Here is a 16,405-nt window from a genome sequence, read left to right as displayed (position 1 = left end):
ATATCCTTCATTTTGCCTCTTAGTCTGCAAAACCTAAAATATCTACCATCTGCCCCTTCACAAAGAAGCCTGCCGATCCGTTTCAGTCATCTTCCCCAGATCTTCTGACCACAGGTACAGCTAAGGCACATACCACATATCTTTAACTTCTCAGCTGTTTTTTTCTTTTTAACTCAAGTCTGTCATTTTACCTTTATTCCTTATAAATTTTACCTTGTTGATTTTAGCACTTCATTACAACCTGTCGAAGTATTTTCAAATCCTGATTCTAAAAATGAACGGTCTCCCAGCATTAACTCCTGTTCTTTACTCAAATTCTTGATGAAAACATTACGACAGGTGTCAAGTATGACACACTTCTGGAGACATCTTCACTTGGGTGCAGAAATTCTGGTATTTTAGTTTTGTGGCAAATTACACTACATGTGGTTGCAATGTATCTTCTACCTACAAGCAGTAATTTCTTTTCTTTTTTTTTGGAAGATTTTATTTATTTATGTGACAGAGAGAACACAGCAGGCGAGTGGGAGAGGAAGAAGCAGGCTCCCAGCGGAGGAGCCCGATGTGGGACTCGATCCCGGAACGCCGGGATCACACCCTGAGCCGGAGGCAGATGCTTAAGGACTGCGCTACCCAGGCGCCCCAAAAGCAGTAATTTCTTGAACTCCCTAGTAATGACAGGAATAACAATTTACTTTCTAGGCTGTATGCAGGAAAGGATTAAGCTTGCCCCAGGGAAGATTTGGCCATTGCCCAGCTCCTGGGAAGTCACCTCTGAGCCTTTGGAATCCCCTGCCTGATAAGGCGGTCTTTGTTTAGCTGGGGGCCTTCGGCCACACCAGACAGTCCATGCTAACAATTTGATTTCTGGTGGAGCCTTGGGCCACACACGACACCAGTTTGATCTCCAGAGGGATTGGAGACTAAACTCAGCCATGTAGGCAGTGCCTATGGGACAACCCCCAATACATATCCTGGACACCAAGGCTCAGGTGAGCTTCCCTGGTTGGCAGCATCGGTGCTGGGAGAAGTCAGCACACCTGCACTGCGAAAGGACAACTAAAAGCTCATGCTTGGTCTTCCCTGGACTTCGCCCGGTGTGCCTTTCCTTCACTGACTTCTGTCCGCATCCTTGCCCTGTAATAAACCATAACCATGAGGATAATGGCTTCTCGCAGTTCTCTAAGTCCTTCTAGTGAACCACGGAACCTGCAGGTAGTCTTGGGGGCCTCCCAAACTCTAGGTCCTGATGATTTACAACGTCCTTACAGCAACACTACAGCAGTGTTCTTTCAGCACGAGGAGATGCTAGTTTAAAATGCAGGTGACAGGGGCGCCTGGGTGGCACAGCGGTTAAGCGTCTGCCTTCTGCTCAGGGCGTGATCCCGGCATTATGGGATCAAGCCCCACATCAGGCTCCTCCGCTGGGAGTCTGCTACTTCCTCTCCCACTCCCCCTGCTTGTGTTCCCTCTCTCACTGGCTGTCTCTGTCTCTGTCGAATAAATAAATAAAATCTTTAAAAAACAAATAAAATAAAATAAAATAAAATAAAAAATAAATAAAATGCAGGTGACAGGCTTCCACATCAGCAATGATCATCCAACATCTCTATGGGATAATACCAGGCATTTGCATTAAAAAAAAATTTTTTTTTGAGAAAGAAAAAGCCAGATCACGAGGCGGTGGGGCAGGAAAGGAGACTCCACACTGAGCACAGAGCCTGACACAGGGCTGGATCTTATGACCCTGAGATCATGACCTAAGCCCAAAACAAGAGTAGGACGCTTAACTGACTAAGGCACCAGGCCCCCCTGCCTGCATCTCTCATATACTCTCCTTGGTGATTCTTACATACACTACTTTCAGGACCACTGATGTACCCAAAAGCTTCCTGAGGCAGTGACCGTCTTTTTTTTTTTTTTTTAATTTACTTACTTACTTACTCACTTATATAATCTCTACACACAACGTGGGGCTTAAACTCACAACCCCAAGATTAAGAACCACATGCTCCACCCACTGGGCCAGCTAGGCACCCCAGGACTGTCTTCTTTTTAATGAATCCCCATCAGGACAAGATGCTCAAGAGTCAAGAGTGACTCAGGACAATGCTCTGAATCTGGTAGAGAAGTGAGAACAACTGGCATTATTAGTCTTCTAAAACTTAGACTATATACACGTGTGAGATTTGTTTTGTCATTCCTCAAATATCCAAGACAATGTAGAAATAAATGACTGAATGCAAACCACAAGTTACTTGGATACAGTGTGAACAACGGATTCAACGGTGTCCATTTCTCACCCATTTTTCAATTACATCCATTTTTTTCAATCTCCTGACAGTTAATAGGAAACCTGAGTTTTAGAAGCTGTCTTCATACCCTTCTCATCTACTAAAAAGATCACCCGTGAGCTAAAGGTCAAGACAGCTGAGAGAATCTTGAGAGTTCTCCTCTGTCAGTATCAAGGAGCCATTTACCCAAGGAGCCTTACCCAGTTATTTCTTCATCTCTAAAGTGGGAGCCCCGGACCAGTTGATCCCTAAATTTAGATCAACCTCTAAAATCCTAGACTACCTAAAACAATAAAAATAAAGGAGGCAAACACCCAGTGGAAAAGTTTAGAATTTCCAATGAAATAGTTGAAAGGGCAGACTCAAAGACGAAAATCAAACATCAACTCTTCACCAACCAAATCATCAACCGTCACCCGACAAAAATTAATTCATATGTAGACAACTTGCATTTAAACTAAGTTACTCCTGCTACCTCTTTTATCAAGTCAATTCCTTAGGACACAACTAATGTATTTTTCCCAAAGCAGAAAGCAAAGCTTTTTTTTGCCATGACACAGCCAAGGAGACGCCAAACTTTTTACCTACACTGGAATCACAATTATCCCCAGCCTGAAATCTTAAGGGTGATATTTTAAACAGCCTAGGGTTTTTCACTTCTAACGTCTACACCATCACTGAATTCCATCATTTCTTAGATCTTTGCCATTCATGACACTTGGCCCTTAATGGAGGTCACAGTCCTGTCAACAGGAAAAGGGAAACTTTCTCAGACATAAACCCATTTCCAAACGCTCCCCTCTAAGCCTCAACTTCTATAGGGCAGCCATATATCACCAAAAACAGCAAATCTCTGCACGGACTGCTATAATCCAGAGTCTGTAATTCCTAAATTACATATAACGCTAATGTCAAACACGAACCAATCCAGTTTAGACTCCAGGACACCACATTCATCTGCCTGGTGCGAACATAAACCACCAGCTGCCCAGTTCCTCCTGCATCTGTTCACGGAAGAGCTAACTGTAACAGGACGAGTTAGGTACTGTCTTACAACTATTAACTATCAACGCACTTCTGAGCGGACAGAAAAACTACACTCCTTTTTGGAACGAACACAGCCAACTAAAAGTGACACTGGTCCATCTCTCAGAGCCATGGGACTGTTAAGATATTCCTAATAGTTTATAAACTTTAGCTTCATCTCATGTACAACAGCATGTTGAAACATCCATGCCAACGAGAGTCCCAAACTTTCCTGGCTGGCCTTCTATGTACAAAAACCGGGCCTTGTTTTGTCTCTCGGAGGCCAGGGGAGACATCTGCACTGCTGGCTGGTAGACCTCGGTTGGTACAGTTGGGCTCAGGTGACAGCTTCATGTGCCTGTGTTTTATGTAGCGGTCTGGGATGTATGACACTTACAGTAACAGTCCTGTGATTTGGATGCTTAGCTTTCCCTTACAGCCTCACACCCGGGCAGAGTGTCAGACATCCACAGTCCAATAACAAGGAGTGCCCCCGCCTTGGGCTGGGCTCACTTTTGATAATGGGACGAAAGCCCAAGCATCCTACCCCAGGAAAACAGCTCATGTGCATACACACAATTCTGCGTACCGTTTCTGGGGTTCATGGACCTAGGAGAGAGCATTTCCTCCTTAAGCAACAAACAGTCTGATCAGTAAGCACTTAAAAACAAAAAGATCTTCATGGACTTTTCACCAAGGGAGAAATCTGGGAGCCATCCTGGAATTGCTCTGGACACCCCCTCTCTCAGCCCTGGCTCTTCATTTCCCAGGTCAGAGCCTGGAGACTGGCTGAGAAACAGGCTTCAAATCACCCTCTCTCCAGTTCCTCAGTCACGCCCTTAATTAAGGCCTTCTTCACTTGTGTGTACAACGTAATTGTAGAATTAAAAGGACACAGGCTGTTAGATTGGACCATCTGAACTTTGCCCATCACTTTACTAGCTGGGCGACAGACACCAGGCAGCCATTCCCTTAATGACAAAGGCTTGGCTCCTCTCCCTTCTGAAGCGCATGACTGCAACACCTCCTTGACCGACCCTTGTACTAGTTAGCCACCCGCTTGCCATAGGAATCTGCTCCCGTCAGAATCAACCACACGCTGCTCTGATCTTGTCAATAGTATCAACCCTACCTCCTTCTCGACCCAACCCTTTCTGTACTCCTAAACACTAGTAAAAACATCCAGTCTCACAGACCCCAGCCTCTCCCACCTCTGCACCGTTAGAGCGGGCATGTCCTCCACGAGGCCCTGCCTGCTTCCCACCTTCCACTCTCTTTCTACAGATCCCTGCAGACAGCCAGACCTGCAGAGGTCACGGCATCTGGTCCACAGCCAGTTTCTGTATGGTTCTGGGCTAATCAAGGTTTTTACCCTTTCAAGGTTGTTTAAAAAAAAAAAAGGCAGCTATGTGACAGGCCCTATGTGGCCTACAAAGCCTGAAATGTTTACTATCTAACCTTTAACAGAGAAAGTTTGCTGACCTCTGAGCGTGACCGTGACGGGGACATGCCCTCCAGGTCCTCAGAGCACTCTGCTCTGGCACTATCACTGCAGGCATCACACTGCACGCTGACTGCCTCACTCCCCTCCTGTCTGTGCCCCTGGGGGCTGACACTACACCAGGCACAAGACAGGTATTTAATACTGTTGACTCCTGAACAACTGGGTCCACGTATACACAGATTTTTTTTGATACATGCCGCATAGTAAATGTAGTTTCTCATAATTTTCTCAACATCCTCTTTTCTCTAACTCACCTTTTTATAATACAGTATATGATACACATACAAAATATGTGCTAACTGCCAATTCTCAACTATGGGGAAGGGTCCGGCGGCCCGCACTGTTCAGGGGTCAACTGTCCTGGCACTTTACATGTGTACACCATCCCACATAGTAACTGCACGCAGAGCTTCAAAGATCACAGATACTAGAGTTTATATAGACAGTATCAGAAGTCACGTGACTAAAGGCAACGCACCAGGATTTGTACCTCAACCTCCTGTTTCCTAGTTAAGATGGTCTTTCTACTAAAAAGACCTGCTTCTCTACACAAACTACGATACCTAGACATCTTTGATTACTAATACCTGAGACTTTAGCTAAGGGTAAAATTTAATTTTTGACTCGCTATTTAATTTTGATAATTTTCAAATTACTGCTACTTTTTGTAAATTAAAGAAAAAAGAAAGAAACAGACACCCTAAGGAAACACTAGGCAGATATTTCTAAATTAAATATCAGTACTTAGTGGTTTTCTACTCAGTGCACCACAGCCTCCCATGATCCCACCTATACCGGTCTGAGAACCCACACCACCTTAGAGACAGGCTCCATGATACGCCTGTCAAAGAGGCTCAATCCTCTGTCTAGCTGTGCCTGCTCTAGGCAGACTTCGGAAAAAGTCAAGAGTCCGGCCAGCACTGTGTAAGAGAACGCTCCATGACGATGAAAATGTCCCATCTCTGCACTGTCCGAGGTGGTAGCCACTAGCCACACCTGCATACTGAGCACCCAAACTGGGGCTAGTGTCACTGTCAAACAGAACTTTTCATTTTATTTAATTTTAATTTAAATAGCCACACATGGCTAGCAATGACTACAGGAGACACAGATCCAAGTCTAGACTCCAAACACTGCAGTGAAATAAAACACACTTTTCCCTGTATCCTTAACTACAGGCTATGTTATCTGGCCCAATCATTCCCCTGAAAAAGACTAAAAAAGATGGACAGAATACTTTAAAATCTTAAAATCAACCAGAAACTGACAAGACAATAAGGAAAGAACAGGCCAAAATTAAAGTGAAATCAGGAACCCAAAGAGATGAACAAGCACAGAAACCACCTCTGCCCTGCAGTCATTTGCCAATTCTGAAAATTTTCAACTTTCATTTTTACAACCATGCAGGGAAAGAGGAGTAAGAATCAAAAGCTGGGTCCCTTAGGGTGTTTAACCAAAAACACTCCCTCCAGAAGCAGAGCCCTAAAGGCTACAGAGCTCAAGATAAAAGAAACCAGAGGTGAATCACCTCTCCAGTAAAATCACAGCACTGGGCGGTCCAAAATACCTCAAGCCTTAAACCTGCTTTAAACTGGTTGAAGCAAAAAAGAAAAAAAAAAAAAAAAAGCTCTCTGAAGGAGCTATATCTTCATTCTATGCCTCAATAGACTCCTACAAATAATCAGAACTAAGTTAAGAATCCTACAAATAATATTCTACACCATAAATAAAAATGAATCATGGACCTAAATGTAAACCTGAAACTTTTCTAGAGGGGGATGGAGGGAAATAAAGGAGAAAACCTTTGTGACCTAGGATTAGGCAACAACTTCTTAATTACGACACTGAAAAAGCACAGTCCAGGGGTACCTGGGAGACTCAGTCAGTTAAGTGTCTGCCTTGGGCTCAGGTCATGATCTCAGGGTGCTGGGATTGAGTCCAGCAGGCAGCAGGCTCCCTGCTCAGCGGGGAGTCCCGCTGCTCCCTCTCCCTCGGCCCCTCCCCCCATCCCGCTCTCTCTCCCTACCTCGAATAAATAAATAAAATCTTTAAAAGAGAGAGAGAGAATGCAAAAACAAACCATAGCATGAGAAAAAAGCACAGCACACATCTGACAAAACTTGTATCCAGAATATATAAAGAACCCACCAATAAGAAAAAAAATTTAATAGGCAAAAGATTTGAACACCAAAAGATACACAGGTGGCAAAACCACAAAGAAAAACCATTACACACCTATCGGAATGGCTGAAAAGCTAAAAGACTAACCATACCAAATGTTGCTCCAACGATCCAGCGTGACTGGAACTCTCACACAAAGCTGGGAGGAAGGTGAAATGGTTCAGCCATTCCAGGACAGAGTTTGACACTTTCTCAAAAAGCCAACATAGGCCTACCACAGGATCCAGCCATTACAGTGCTAGACCCAACCATTTCCAGGAAAAACAAAAGCCGATGGTCACATGAAGACTTGAGCAAAATTATTCAAAGGCTTTATTTGTAATAACTCAAACCAAAAAACGACTCTCCACACACTGATCACGTTCGACGTCATCCCAAGCAACAGCAGGAAGAAATTCCTTGCAAGTCAGCAAGGGATTCTAAAACAGATACAGATCTGCAAAGGGTCAAGGAGGGCCAAGGTATGCTTAAAAAGGAACCAAGTGGGAAGAGTTCCACAATAAGACCTGTTATAAAACTAAAATAATTGAAGCAACTTAAACTGGGCAGTACCAGTGGAATTCAAGAAAGTCCAAAACAGATGCACATACACACGGACCTTTCATTTCCAAGAAAAGGGGCACTGCAGAGCGCTGGGGGAAAGATGCTCTTTTCAATGAACGGTGTTCGGACAACTAGCCTGTCCACAGGTTAATGAAGCTGGATTCCTTCTTCAGATTATGCACCAAAACCAATTCTGAGAGAATTACAAAGTTAAAGGTTAAAAGCAAAAGTATAAAAGCATTTAGAGAATAAATGAGGAACTAGTTCATGACCTCAGGGCAGGGAAAGACACAAAAAGCTTACAAAGGAAAAGACTGACAAATGGCACTAATTAAACTTAACTTCTATTCATAAAAAAAAAAAAAAAACACAAAAAAACCACTGAGTCAGTGAAACTGCATATGACAAAGTGGGAAGAGACAGCAGCAAAATACATAACCAACAAAGAATGTGTGTTCTGAATATATATAGTCTACAAATCAATTTAAAAATAACCTAATAGAAAAATATGGGCACTTCGAAAAACAGTGAATCCGAATGGCCAGTAAATGTATAAAAAGATGTGCAACCTCACTGTAACCAGGAAAAGGCTATTTAAAACCACAAGGCAGCAACACAGCAGAAACCACCAGAAGGGGCGGGGCGGGGCGACTGACACAAGACCAGAGCAGGGCTGAAGCAGTCATTAGAGAGAAGACTGGGGGGCGGCTGGAGCCTCCCAGCACAGAGGGGAGCAACAGGAGACTCCCTCACTGAGAGGTGCTCCAGGCCAGGCGCTCTGATGTACATTTAGTGGGGTCACAGTCTATAACTGACTATAAACTAGAACTTTAACTTCACTTGACCAATGTAAGGAGAAAGAAACTGTTTCAGATCACTTTTTCCCACCAGCTCATTCCTTTTATTTTCTCCATCACAGGGCTACACCACTGACTCAGTCTGATGGGGGCCAGAAGAGGTACGTGGAAACATCCTTTGTACTTCGCATCCACATTATGGTAACCTAAGTCCACCCGTCTGTCCCTAATTCTCTTCTCTACCTTAGTAACAACTTCATGTACTTCAAGGTCACAAGGCCCCCTCAGCAGGAGCACAGACTCTTCTTCAATCATTAAACCAATGACTGAGGGCCAACCCACTATAGTAGGAGGAGGAAGCTGTGAAGGACCCACAGATACGTACAGGATAATACAGAGTCCCTGTCCCTAAGCTCACAATATTCTATTTGCCTTCAGGTGCGTCCAACTCTGCATAAGACATAGCAGAAAGTAAGCATATCACCAATTCCATCTTTGAACACTAACTTTTATCCAGCTCTGATCTTAGGGAAAAAATAAAGGACAAAGGCAAAACAATACATATTAAATTTAGATATGACTTTAATGCTAGGCATAGAATCAATTCACACAATACTGTTTTAGTAGTCACCCCAAGACTTGGAAATCATCCTGACTCTAGTATAAGCAAGCCAATCTCTCAACACCAAAACAAAACCACCAGGGAACACGTGCCTTGAGCACCCACATATACACACTTTCCTGCTATCTGCCAAAAACCACAAGTCCAGGGGCCATACAAATTGCTATTTCAATGCAAAATCATTTATTTAAAATCCAAACCAAGATTCAAAAGAATTTAATGACCTCAGCATAAAACATTCAAAATCCCTAAACAAAATTAGTTGTGAGGTCTTCCCAAGACTCTAGAAAACCTGAAAAACATACTGAAAAAGAGTCCTGAAGTGAAGGCAATCTCACTAGCAAATCTAAGTGGTCAGAAGCCAAACACATGCCTCTGCCATTTACGACTGATTTTTTGCCTGCTACGACTTGCATTTCTCTTAAAACACTCTCAAGTAGTGGTTGACAGACATTAGCATGCAACAGAAGCTCCTGGACAGCATGTTCAAACAGACTGCAGGCCCCACCCCCCGAGTCTGATTCAGGAGGTCAGAGGTGGGGCACGAGCACAGGCATTTCTAACCCGGCCAAGTGATGGTGATGCAGTTGTACTTTGAGAACCACTGCAAACAACCAGTTTACTGGTTTACTGTGGTGTGCGCACGCACGTGTTTCCCTTCGCAATAAGCAAGACCAAGGGGAACTTGCTGAGGAAGAACAAACTCTTTTTTTTACCCAAATACTGACTTTTCTTGCCTGAGTGAAGGTAAGGGACCTGTTGCTCAAAACGTTTACTCTGAACAACAACGTAAAAGACTCTCTAAGCAGATCATCGGAAGGCCGGTGTGTCATGGAACTGGCATTACAGTGTTAGGAAGATGGATTTTTTTTTAAAGATTTTATTTATTTATTTGACAGAGAGAGACAGCCAGCGAGAGAGGTAACACAAGCAGGGGAAGTGGGAGAGGAAGAAGCAGTCTGCCAGCGGAGCAGGAAGCCCGATGTGGGGCTCGATCCCAGGACCTTGGGATCATGCCCTGAGCCGAAGGCAGATGCTTCACAACTGAGCCACCCAGGCGCCCCTGGGAAGATGCATTTTTAAAAATGGTTTCAGGGCATAATGTAAAACCCTTGTAAAGTACATGATGAATCCAACTGATTAGTAAAAGATACATTAGAGCTTCTAGACCAGTCATCAAGGATCTTTTATAAGTCCCAACTTCCTAGGTCTTCAGAATATAGAATGAGTCCTAACGAACACATGACCAATTCCTACAAAATTTCTAGAAAAAAAACATTTGAAAACCATAAAGGGACAGAGAAATGCCTTTTTCCCGCAGCTCAAGTTTCATGATATTTGTAATCTAAAATAAAGCAGACAAAGATAGAAACAGATAATCCAAGTTCTCCCTGGTATCAAGTCCTACCTGGTTTGTAAGTAAGGTTCTTTACCAAGGCAAACAAAAAACAGTGGACTGCTGACTGACGCAGGAACAGTTCTCCAACAACGAATGAGCCTGGGTTCTTTCATTCAATAAATATGGTGTCAGACACTGGGGATGCCATAGTGTGTAAAACAAAGTTTCTGCCCTCGTGTTGCTTAAATTCTATAAAAAGACACACAATGCACTACAAATATGGAATGTATAAAACCACGTCAGCTCTTTCTTCAGTCCATCAAAGACAAACACATGGTGCTTTGGTCACAAGTAGACCCAACAAGCACCTACCGTTCACAGCACAATCCAAAGCACCAGATGGCAGGACTTTTAAGATAGAAAATGGAGGCAGAAAGGAGATCCTAGGCACAGACAGCCCATAGATACAACTTTTTAGGTTCTTCTGAGCCTTGGTTTTGGTCCACTGGCCCTAAATAAAGGAGGACAGAGTACGTCAAGTCTTAAAAGCACGATGGAAAATTCTAAATCGGCGAGAACGAGCACATTCACTTCAGAAACATTTATAGAGCAGCAATGTGTTAGAGATTATAAATTCTAGGATTTACTACAAGGGGATGAAACCTGCATGAGAAATTTACAATTTACTTTTCCCTCACATTACACCTTGCTTCCCACAAAACTATATTCATAAACACTGACACCCCCCCCAAAAAAGTCACCAATGAAAAAACTCTGTAACAATGTAGAGGTTACTAAAGCACAACCTTGAACAAATAAGAAGCGTCAATCACTGCACTATGCATTATATATTTATATTTAACTGATTTTAAATTAACTTAAAATAAACAATTTTGGTATGTTCATTAAAATGTTTACCTACACCATGTTGGCCAGATCACAGCTTCATGATATGAAAGCGTCAGATTCAAACAGAAAATATAATTATTTCAACTCTCCCAGACACGGTACTTACACCTGCATGCTACTCACTCCCCCTTCGGAAGGCTGGGTTCAGATCTGTGAGACTACTGCTTCTCTAGTCCTGTCTGGTCCTAGAAGCTGCACAGAGAGTTCAGCAGGCCCAGCCAACAAGGACCTACCCCTTGTGGGCCAAGAAGCCCACGGCAAGCTCCTCGAACTCCAAACTTCCAGTGTCTCCTCTGCAAAAATGAGGATAGCAATAGCACAATCAATGGTTCTCAGGAGGAATAAAGGAGAAAAAGCATGAAAGCAATCACTTCAGGTCTGGCACGTGTCATCTCCCAGATTTAATTCATCGGTAAAAAGGTAGTGACACCTACCAACAACACACAATACCCCACACGTAGCAGTAACATTACATCTCCTCCCCTATCAGTGGAAAACATTCACATGTATGACTTTGGTCATTTTTCTTGTTCTGAAAAATGAGTTTACAGTAAATGCCAATGTATATCAATAAGATCTAGGCAGAATTCGTTTCGTTCAATACAAAGCTTGCAAGGAAAGACCTTCATGTCCTGACAAATAAGTAAACTCTGTGATGATGCTACTTGTTCCCTTCTCGGAGGCTTTCATCTGCTAAAAAGTGGCAATAGTGCCACCCAGCCAAAAACATCTATTTCATACTTTCCTCTAAAAACCATTTCATTAGTGTTTATGCAAATCAGACCATAATTAACAGCATTTGCTAAAAATCTCACCTATCCTGAAAGTTGAATTACATATGCCTATCTGAATTTTATTTCCATGATAGAGCCTAGCAAAAAAAAAAAAAACAATACAACTGTTACAGACAGGAAGAGAGGGGGTTCTTCTGGTACTTTATAATCAGAAACACATTTATGTAGTTCTGAATGGAAAGATTTGGCACCATTCCTAGAAATTAACGCCACAAAGTGGTAGACAGCAATTTCATTTCTCCTACACTAGGTTGCCTTTTGGTAGTCATGAAATGGAAGAGAGAAAAAAAAAACCTTGCACAAATGTTAGCAGAGAGAAAAAGCCATCAACGGTTCAAATAATCCACTACGAAACATGGTTTTCAGAAGAGACATAAAAAAACAACTACTTAAGGCAGCTGGCTGAGGCACTGAAACATAGGTACACCCAAACAGGAGCTGGAACCGCGCTCATCCTCTTCCACCGAGGATCCTTCTAAGGACAGAGATGCGACTTCAGATTTGAATGCTTACTGCACTCACAAACTTCCTGGAATTTACTACTATTCACTCAAATAAGGTCATTTACATTGCCCAAGTTTTCAGAATTTGCATTTTAAATAATTTCTATAGGCATCAGTAAAAATTCCCAAAGACCCCCACAGCAATATTTTGCTAATTATTTAAGGGATTTTAGAAGGAGATACAGTAATGAAATAAGTTCTTAAGCTCGAGCTTTAAGACAAAATAAACTACTACAGAAACTAAACTTTACTGGTTTACAAGCCAAAAAAAACCCCCTCATTTCACAAATGATAGAACTTTTAATTATATTGAAATTTAAAACAAGATTTTAGCTGAAAACTGTCTAAACTGAAAATGTTTACTTTCAAAAGTTAAAGACTTACATATTAAGACTTTGACTCTCATCTTTCCTGTGTTACCCTTGAGACAAGTATTTTCTCAAAATTAAGACACTTAAAAATACAGGAAAAAAGGTTTCCATAAAATCTTTAGAGATAGAGAAGTAGCAACTCAAAACTAACATCCAAAAAAGAAGAGTCATGTTCAAAATGACTCTTTACTACACGATAGAACATATACAGTACACAGAAGACACTATGATTTTTCCTGCGGGAACTAATCAGCATTTTTTTAAGGGGATATCTTTAACAATACAATTGTTATTTAGACAATTTCTCAAACTTCCCAGCGAGAAAAGTTATGTGACTTGCTGAAGAACCCAATTTTAAGAATTGGGATGTCAAGTTCTCTAATTTCCAACAATGGGCATGGAGTGCTAGAGAAACGATGTTACTGAGAAATGTTCTAATGATCCTCACTGCGGCTCCTAACTTCTGGTTTCACCGGACACTTCCACCCCATCGCACTCATGGAGCTTCACTCCTAATCACGACTCACCTTCAGCGGACCGCCGGCCTGAAAAGAGGCTGAAGTCCTCTCTCCTGTAGGGCTCTGCCCCAGGACTCTTGGCCCCAAACCTTAAACACTAAGTTCTGGATTCAATGTCTTTATTTATCCAAGGACTTGCTTCTTGATGCATCATAACCTCTGAACAATGCGTAGGTCCTTTTATTCAGTGTATATACTCAAGTCTTAGGTTGATTGTGGGATCCTTTAAAAGACAGCAATGGGTTTTAAACCATCTTTCCCCAGTTTTCATTATTAAATCGGAGTATATGATAATCACCGGAAAGATATTACTTAAAGAATGTGTAACATGGGATCTTGCTGCTTCGACAACATTTAGCACACAAATGTATTCAAGACACAAGTGGTAGGCTCATTCAGTGTTTCACCTCCAAGGACAGCCACAAAGAGAAAACAACGTACTCATAAAGACACCGGAACGCAAACTTTCTTCAGAAGTTTCATGTGTTTAAATATTGCAGGATGTTAAAAATTATCTCCAAAGTACAATGGCATGAAAAAATTACCTACATTGGATCTCAACAAAAATAAGGTGAATGCTAATTTGCGATGTATCTTTCCATCACTTCAACCTTTCAGGTTTTCAGAGATGAGACAACTGACCAGAGTTCACACACTTCCAAGAGAAGACTGCTTCCATTATGAGTTTTACAAATAAAATATTAAGGGTGAGGATCTGGTATTTCATTTCAAATAGTAATGGCCTATTTTTCCAACCTGGAAAATGTTGACATTCTATCTAAGAATCCCAGCGTTGGTCGTCTTATGTACAGATCCCCAAATCCTTACACCGCCTGCAGCCTGAACGTATTTCAACCAGTTCCCATAATTACTACATTACTATTATCTTAGTCTCACTGCCAAAAACCCAGCTGCAGGCTAACTATGCAAGAATGAGACACTGTTGAAATGACTAAAAAAAAATTTCTTTTTACCCTTAGTGCATTAAGCTAAATCCTGCAATTAAATAAAACCAAGTAACACACACACCCCTCCTCCTCCTCCTGAGAAAAGAAAGGAAACGAGAGAGAAAGAAACAGCAAGTCCTTCTTCCACCTAAGTCAGAAGCAGAGCTGGGGGCTGGGTTGGGAAGAGGGGTAAACTTGGAGGCACAATGAATAAAGGAGGTCTCCGGGGCTTTCGCCCCGAAAACCACAGGGCCACAGCAAGTTGAGCGCCAGCTGCGGGGAAGGAGCCGCCCTGATCCGGGTTCGAGGCCCACCCTTCCCTGCCTGAGGGCCAGTGAGTCCCCATATCGGGTCCGGGCTATTCCTCCGCCCCACCTCCAGGTCCCCAAGGATTTCCTTCTTCCTCCTCCTTCCTCTCTCCCCCCTTTTGTCTTTGAGGCAATCGGCCGGCTCCCAAGGAGGCCGGCTGGCCTCCCCAAGCCCCCGGCCTCCCTGTGCGCTCCGGCCTCAAGCCCCTCCGTCTCTGCGAGACCCCCGAATCCACCAACCTCCCCATCTTTCACGAAACCCCCAGGCCTTCTCACGTCCCCCAAACCTCCCCGTTTACCCGAGCCCCCGGGCTCCCCTCGTCCCCTGGCCTGCCGGAGCACGCCGACCTCCCCACAAGTCCGTCTCCACCCATCGCCGTTCTCCCAGAACCCGCCCCCTCGTCCCCCTTCCCTGGCCTCTCCTGTCCCCCCGCCGACCTCCCCACATCTCCGTCCTCCCGGAGACCCCCAGTCCGCCCCACATCTCCCGACACGCCCGCGCCCCGATCCTCCCCACAGCGCCGTCCTCCCCGGGCCCCTCCCCCGTCCTCCCCACTTCTCCGGCCTCCCCACATGGTAGGCCTCCCCAGCGGCGCGCGGCAGGGGTCCGTCTCCGCCGCATCCGCCGCGCGGACCGGCTGGTTGGCCCCGCTCGGCCCTCCGCCCGCGGGCCGCGGCCCTGCCAACCCGCAGCTCCAGGAGCCGGCCCACCCGCCCGCTTCCCGGCCCCCGCCTCCTCCCCGCACTCACTCGGACCGCGCGGGACACCAGGAGGCGAGGGCAGACCACTGCGAGGCGGCGCCGCGAATCGACTGGCGGCGCTCCCTCCAACGCCTCACGCCGCAGGCGCACAGCGGTCCCGGCCCGGCGGCGGCGGCGGCAGCGGCGGGGTTGCGCTCTCGGGTCGTGCTGCGTCGGCGCGGGCCGCGCATGCGCGGCGACCGGCTGAGGAGCGCTTCCCCGCCACGGCGCGCGCCCGGCCGCGTCCCCGCGCCGAGCTTCCGCCCCCCCCCCCCCGCCCGCCGGGAGGACCGGGCATGCGCTTGGCGGCCCGCGCTTGCCTTGCAAGCCCTGGGGCTCCGCTCCGGAGACCGCGCCGGACAGTCGCGCCTCTCATTCAGGACGGCAAGGGACTGAGCGCGCATGTGGTGGCCGGGTCTGGGGGAGCCTCGGCGGAGGCCGGGAGGGGCGGACCGCCGAACTGAGGTCCCTGGGGTCCCACTGGTGGCACTCTGCGCCGGCGGGGCTGGACCGACCTCGGGGAAGCCCTCCCACCCGCTGCCCTGCCCCCACAGCCCGGACGTGGCCCTTTTGCAGGGCCTCCCTAGCCCTCCGCCCTGCAGGGCAGCCCCAGCCCCGGAACCCGCAGGGTCGCGCCCCGCAGTGGGCCGGGGCCTGGCCCGAGTCCTCGCGCGTGTCTTCGCCAGGCTTCCTGCCCACCCCGAGGAGTTAGGTGTCCTGGGCCCCTCTGTACACAGGAGAGTGAGGCTCAGGGATGTGTTCCGTGGCATCACAGCTAATGCTGGGCTGTACTTAGATTGGATCCTGGAAAACGGCCTGAAAGAGGCTGTGGGAGGTGGCTGGAGGTAGACAGATGTGGGGCCTGCGTGCTGGTCCCTGGGCTGCAGAAAGAAGAGGAGGACCCCGGGGATCTGGGAGTCACCAGGCCAAGGGCAGCTGAGCAGACCCAGGACACCAAGTGGAAGGGGCAAAAATGCACTTGTCCAGGGGCTTCTTCAGGCATCCTTA

General features: G+C 45.5%; 1 protein-coding gene across 1 annotated transcript in view; it reads right to left on the bottom strand.

Annotated features, from left to right (window-relative positions):
• LOC125282101 (ral guanine nucleotide dissociation stimulator-like) overlaps positions 1-15,581 on the bottom strand; it is a 105,273-nt gene extending 89,692 nt beyond the window's left edge. Inside the window, exon 1 of the mRNA XM_057312842.1 lies at positions 15,407-15,581. The gene's annotated coding sequence lies outside the window, so the exon portion shown is untranslated. The remainder of the gene's footprint in view (positions 1-15,406) is intronic.
• Positions 15,582-16,405: the final 824 nt, after the last annotated feature.

This window comes from Ursus arctos, unplaced genomic scaffold (genome assembly GCF_023065955.2).
Source record: "Ursus arctos isolate Adak ecotype North America unplaced genomic scaffold, UrsArc2.0 scaffold_16, whole genome shotgun sequence".
Classification (NCBI taxonomy): domain Eukaryota; kingdom Metazoa; phylum Chordata; class Mammalia; order Carnivora; family Ursidae; genus Ursus; species Ursus arctos.
The sequence above is the reverse complement of the archived record's forward strand: the minus strand, read 5'-3'. Positions and strand labels throughout refer to the sequence as shown.